This window comes from Octopus bimaculoides, chromosome 19, assembly GCF_046866305.1.
Source record: "Octopus bimaculoides isolate indiv1 chromosome 19, ASM4686630v1, whole genome shotgun sequence".
In the NCBI taxonomy this organism is placed as follows: domain Eukaryota; kingdom Metazoa; phylum Mollusca; class Cephalopoda; order Octopoda; family Octopodidae; genus Octopus; species Octopus bimaculoides.
In genome coordinates, this window is record NC_142946.1 from 30,183,220 (window position 1) to 30,190,195 (window position 6,976).

Genomic DNA, 6,976 nt, shown 5'->3' on the forward strand with positions numbered 1-6,976 from the left:
TTACCAACTTTGACACTCCATAAATCCCCAATTTTTGTTTTGGCTATTGTGGGAGCAACTGCCGTCGAAGACTCATATTTTCGTTCAATGCTCGAAATGAGGAGTAGGTGGACAGCCAACAACTGATGAAGAGTCGTTCTTTATGTTACTTATGTATTCCATTTGTTTCTCTCGTTGTTTGCGTATTCAACTCATTTGTTTTCGTATTTCATGTTGTTTCCGGTTTGTGACGTCCTGTAACCATATATGCATATATATATATATATATATATATATATATATATATATATATATATATATATATATATATATATATATATATCAATGAAAATTATTTCAATACAAATGTATTAATTTCCAGCAAAATAAAGCCCTATAAGGGTATATATATATATATATAAATTCAGAAGAGTGGTACAACAAGGCACCAATATTTACTGGAAAATAGCAATCGATACAATTACGACGCTATTGTATAGCTTCACTGCGTATATACTGGCAAAAATGTGTGTGTGCAACAAACATGAAAAATTCGTCTTACCTCTAGGAAGAACATTTGATAAATGGACAACCCAGAATCGGATAATGCAGTACCTAGGTTTCAGACTCTTCAAATATGTTTCACAACATAAATTTGATCAGTCTTCATCAGCTGCATTTACCTAGACAATATTTCAAATGTTGCCACATCAATGCCAAGCATACTCGCTTGAACGCATCAAGATATGAAAGCTAGAGTTAATTTTGGTGGTAGGCTCTCTGAATCTCTTGCTGTAGAAAATGGAGTAAAGCAAAGATACCTTGATGCACCCACCCTCTTTGCAATATTGTTTGCTGTTGTGTTGTCACATGCTTTTCAAAGCTCTGAGGAGGGTATTTACATAAAATATTGAACAACAGGAAATGTTTTTAATCTGACCAGACTGAAATTCAAAATGAAGGTTTTTACTTCATTCATTCGGGAGCTTTTGTACGCTGACGTTTGCGACCTTGTCAGTCTTTCTGAAACAGGTCTGCAATCTTTTTTATCTGCATTCGACTCAGCTTGTGATGATTTTGGCTTGACCATCAACTTTAAAAAAGACAGTTGTAATGCACCAACCTGTGTGCGGTGCTGTTTGTAACCCCACCCAAATTTTTGTTAAGGGAAAGTTACTTGAAGTTGTCGATTCGTTCGTCTACCTTGGAAATTCTGTTCAAAATGACGAAAATCTTGATACAGAAATACAGCTGCGAATTCAAAGGGCATGAAAAGCATTTGGTGACTTGGAGTCATGCATTTGGTGCCAGCGACATATACATAAGAATACAAAGCTGGCTGTTTACAAATCATTTGTCTTACCATCCCTGTTGTATTCCTGTGAAACTTGGACATGTTATGAAAGGCATTTTAAATTGTTAGAACAATTCGACCAAAATGCCTTCATCGCATTTTAAAAACTTAAATGAAATTCTTTTACTCCAAGCACAGATATCCTTGTATATGCAGGCATCATCTCAATTAAAGCTATGAGTTTGAGGAACCAATTGAGATGGTGTGGTCATATTGTTCAAATGGCAGATGGACGCATGCCGAAACAGTTGTTTTATGGTGATCATGCAGAGGAGAACCGCTATCGGTGTAAACCGTAAAAAAGTTTTAAGGACGGTATAAATGAAGTCACTTGGAATGGTTCCAGAAGATGTAGAAACCCTTGCTTCGGATCGAGTTGGATGGCGAACAAAGGTGTGGAGTGAAAGCATTTGAAGAGGCCAGGATAACGCAAGACTCAAAAGAGATCTACGGAAGAATGTAACAACTGAGAAGGTGAATGACAATGACCTTTTTGTGTGTACAGTCTGTGACAGACCATGCCTGTCTTTTGCTGGCCTCAAATCTCATCTGCGAACGCATGGAACACGAACCTCCACCAACTATTCTAGCTATATGTCTGTGCACACGTTTGAATGCAGTGTATGCCAGAAGGTTTGCAAATCCAACGGAGGCCTCAAAAGAAATGTTAAAATCCACAAAGTGCACAACTGATCTGCAGCTCTTGGTAGTCCAAATCGGAGTTGCAATCTATGTAGGTGTCTTTTCAGAACATTGTCTGGTTTAAAAAGTCACATCAGATGCCATGGTGGTGATAAGGTGTGGGTACAGTAGGTGATCAAACTCTGCATAAGGAGTAGACAACCACCATATAATAATGATAATCATAATAATAATAATAATAATAATAATAATAATAATAATAATAATAATGATAACAATATACTTAACTGGACACTAAACGAACTATCTAAAATAGACAGGAAAACAAGAAAAATAATGACAAGATATAGGATGCACCACCCAAAATCTGACATAGAAAGGCTATATATACAACGCACAGAAGGTGGCAGAGGTCCCTTACAGCTGGAAAACTATTATGAAATAACCACCATAGGACTGCAAAAATACCTACCCCAGAAGCAAGGAAAACTAATACAAATAGCCATAAAACACGAGCAAAACAAAAAACTGTTTTCAGTATTTAAGGAAGCTGACAAATACAAACAAGAAATCATACTACCTAACAAATACAAAGAAGAAGAAGAAGAAACAACAAAAGCTATAAAACAAATGAAAACCAAACTAAAACTAGAACAGCAACGGACCATGATAAAACGATGGCAAGAAAAGCCCCTACATGGTAAATACTGGGCTAAACTAAATGCAAAAGAAATAGACAGAGAAAAATCCCAGCAATGGTTGAGAAGCTCAAGACTCAAAGCAGAGACTGAAGGATTTTTAATTGCTGCACAAGACCAAAGCCTCCCGACCAGAAATTACCAAAAACATATAATGAAAAGAAACATAACAAGTAACTGTAGAATATGTGGAGATGGGCAAGAAACAATAAATCATATTATCTCTGGCTGTCCAGTCCTGGCTAAGAAGGAATATATTCACAGACACGACGGAGCTGGGACCTATATACACTGGAAGCTATGCCAACACTATGGAATAACAACAGAAAAAAGATGGTATAAACACACGCCAGAAAAGGTCACAGAAAACGAGAAAGCAACCATACTCTGGAATATGCCAATACACACAGATAGAGAAATTAAGGCAAATAGACCAGATATAGTTGTCAAAGATCACGAAGAAAAAAATGCTTTCTAATTGATGTATCAATACCAGCAGATGACAACGTTTCCCTAAAAGAAATGGGAAAACTTTCAAAATACAAAGACCTGGAAATAGAGGTAACTCGAATGTGGAATCTAAAAACAGAAACAATTCCTATCATAGTAGGTGCCTTAGGTATAATAAAAAAAATATTCAGACAAATACATAACAAAAACACCAGGACTTACAAATATATATAACATACAGAAAATTGCACTATTGGGCACTGCACACATCCTACGCAAAAACACTTTCAATACAGTAACCATAAGAGCATCACAGCAAACCACAGCACATACCCAAGGCACACAGAGCTGCGCTCGGTAGTGAAGTGAAAGCACGCTATAAAAATAAAACTACTGAACAATAATAATAATAATAATAATAATAATAATAATAATAATAATAATAATAATAATAATAATAATAATATTAATAGTAATAATAATAATAATAATAATAAAATAATAATAATAATAAAAGTAACAACAAAAGAATGAGACCTCGATATTAGATAAATAGAGGATTATTTGTATATGTATTGTATATTTTATACCTTGTCATTATAGTACTCGGAGTTTCGAATGTCGAAGCGAAGAGCTATGATGCATTTTCGCCGGCTATTAATGGAAACAGACCCTATGAAAAATCATTGAAGAAAAAGGAAGTTGCTCTGATAGAAAAACAAGAAAAAAACAAGATAAAAGATAAACAAATACATGCAACCATATTTTCACTATACATAGACATAAACCTCCTGCGTTCATAACGTCTGCATACGTCCACACTCACACAAACATGTATACGTACATGCACGTACATACACACAAACATATGTATATTACGTACTCATACATAAAAAGAACTATAATAAAATACAAAGTGATGATCATAAAATAATATTATAATATTATTTTATGATTATTACTTTGTATTTTATTATGGTTCATTTTAGTGTATTTACCTACTAAGTTTCTCTATATGTGACTGTGGATTTTCATGGATGAGTTCATGAACTTTGGTTCTTTTCTCTAAATTATTTATTGATATTATATACTGTGAAACTTAATTTAATTTTAATTTTTGATAAATTGAATTTAATTGAGTTTTTACCTGTAAATTTGGATTTTTATCCCTATTATTATTATTATTATTATTATTATTATTATTATTATTATTATTATTATAATATATATATATGTATGTATGTATATATGTATATGTGTACGCAACCTCATCCTCATATACACATAGGTGCCTACATGCATGCACGTAACATAATACATATACATTTAGACATTTATACATATAAATATACGTATATATATAGACATACATTAACACTCTCGCATATACGCATACACACACACACACACACACACACACACACACACACACACATGCATATAGGTAGATAGAAAGATAAACAAATAGCTAGATTGAGGTGACCTAGTCGTTAGGGTGTTAAGATAACGATCATAAGGTAATGGTTTCGAATCCTAGACTAGGCAAGTCACTTCATTTCATGATGCTTCAGTGTAATGAGAACCAGGTGAGTGTTGGTTCAGCACTCTCTGGCCCCAATTGTCACACTCTCGATGAGGCTAAGAAGAAACTAGGTTTCCTCATGCTTACATAGGTGCCTTGAGCAATTAGTGTGTGTATGGATTATGTGTATGTGTGCGTGCGCGCGCGCGTATAAATTAATTTTAATGTAAGCGTAAAAATAATGGAAAGATTCTTATGGGTAGACCCGGGTCTGTTGTTTGGCTGAACCTGTGGAAATTTTAAAGTTTCGTGAAAATTAAAAAAATTGGTGTATTGATATAATTTTTCCACACTGAATCTCAGGGGCAAATTCACTTTTTCCAGAGAAAAAGTTGCAGGGATTGAAAGCTTGATAATTTTTTCCTTGTTACAAAACACGATCTGGAAGCTATCGTTTTGTGCATGACTGCACGTGTTGTCAACTGTAAACAAATAAAATATTGGCGGAATTCTGCTTTACGCACGGCATATAACACCTCATAATTCAGAAAAGATCCTTGAGATTGACATGAAATTCCTTTTTGCCATAAATCAACGAATAAAGAGTTAATAACTTTTAAAGTGTGCAAATTTTGGATAGTTTTAGCCAATCGAAAGCCACAGACATATAGGTGTTTGTTTCCATAGCTACTTACCCACGAGATCATGTTTCGCTTATTAAATACTTAAAACACATGAGGTATGAGATGGTCGTGAAAATAATAGTTAAATAAGCCTTAAATTACGCACCAAAAATTTTTTGGATGGGGTTTGCATAATCGTATTAATTCCTGTATGTAGAATACAAATTCGCAAAAATTATGAGTTATGAGGGGTTATATGTCGTGCGTAAAGCAGATTTCCGCCAATATTTCATTTGTTTACAGTTGCAGTCACGCACAAAATGACAGCTTCCGAGTCCTGTTTTCTGACTGGGTAAAAATCATCAAACTTTAAACCTCTGCAACTTAAAAAAAAAAAAGCATTTCTGAAAAAGTGAATTAGTCCCTGAGATTCAGCATGAAAAATTACATCAATACACCAAATTTTAAAATTTTCACTAAATTTTAAAATTTCCACAGGTACAGCCAAACAAAAGATCCCATCTCAATTCATCCTATGTGTGTATGTTTGTGTGTGTGTGTGTGTGCGCGCGCGCACGCGCGGTGTATGTGTGTTTTTGTGTGGTGTGTGCGTGCGCGCGCGTGTAAGGTATTTGACCTACAATCGACTCCACCAATTCTGAGGAGTCAACGTAGTCTTAGTGCGGCTTTTACGGCGATAAGAATGAAAGGAGTTGATTAAATTACTCGTCTAGTGGCGTCAGTCTATACAAGACTCAGGAGATATTGATGATTTCTCGAAAAAGAAGTTTGATTCAGAAAAACAAATCCCAAACCATTTTCTCTACTGTTTGTTTCCCTCAGTACCAGCGCCGCTCCAGTACCTGCTGTCATTTCTCTAACCACTGGCACTACAGGCTTCATTACCGCTCTAGTATATGTTATCTGAACCAACAGCATCTAAATTTCTAATTCAACACTCATAGACATTTCGAATAGGTTTATATGCTTCACTCACATTCTCTCTCTCGCAAACGCACACGAGCGCGCACACATACACACACACAAAATACGCTCACTTATACAAACGCTCACACACGTACACTCATACACAACACACGCACATACACAGACGCATACACACCCATGTGCGCTCTCGCGCGCAAATAAGCCTCTCTCACACACATAGGCACGCAGACACATGCACAGACCTACACGCGCGCGCACAACATTATATGGTAGTATAGATTTTGTCCTTTTGTCGATATTTCACAATTAATTGAAACTATTCAATCGTTTTGTAGACAGGAAACGGAAGTTCCGATAACAGGTTCCAATCTAAACAACAGACAAAACTTACATTTTAGAAAGCGCCTTTTGTTCAATCGGAAGACGTAAATTTATTTCTGAGCATATGCATATATTTTATTTAATTACCTTCTATATTTCCAAATACTTGCTACTCACCTCAGCCAATTTGTGAATCAACCAAGCGTTGAATGATTTGTTTTATTGTAACAAAACCAATTTGAGTCAATGGTTGGTGTGGTCAGGCAATTCCTGTAAAAATAATGCGGTCACCGATTTACATAGAGAACGCTGTTGTTTCGGCCCAAAGTTTCACTAACTCGACATGCTGTACTAGGAACTAGTTTCGGCCTAATCAACTTCCTTCTTCCCGGCCATCATCCAGCTGCTGTGTCGACAGGGAACACTGAATCATCACAGG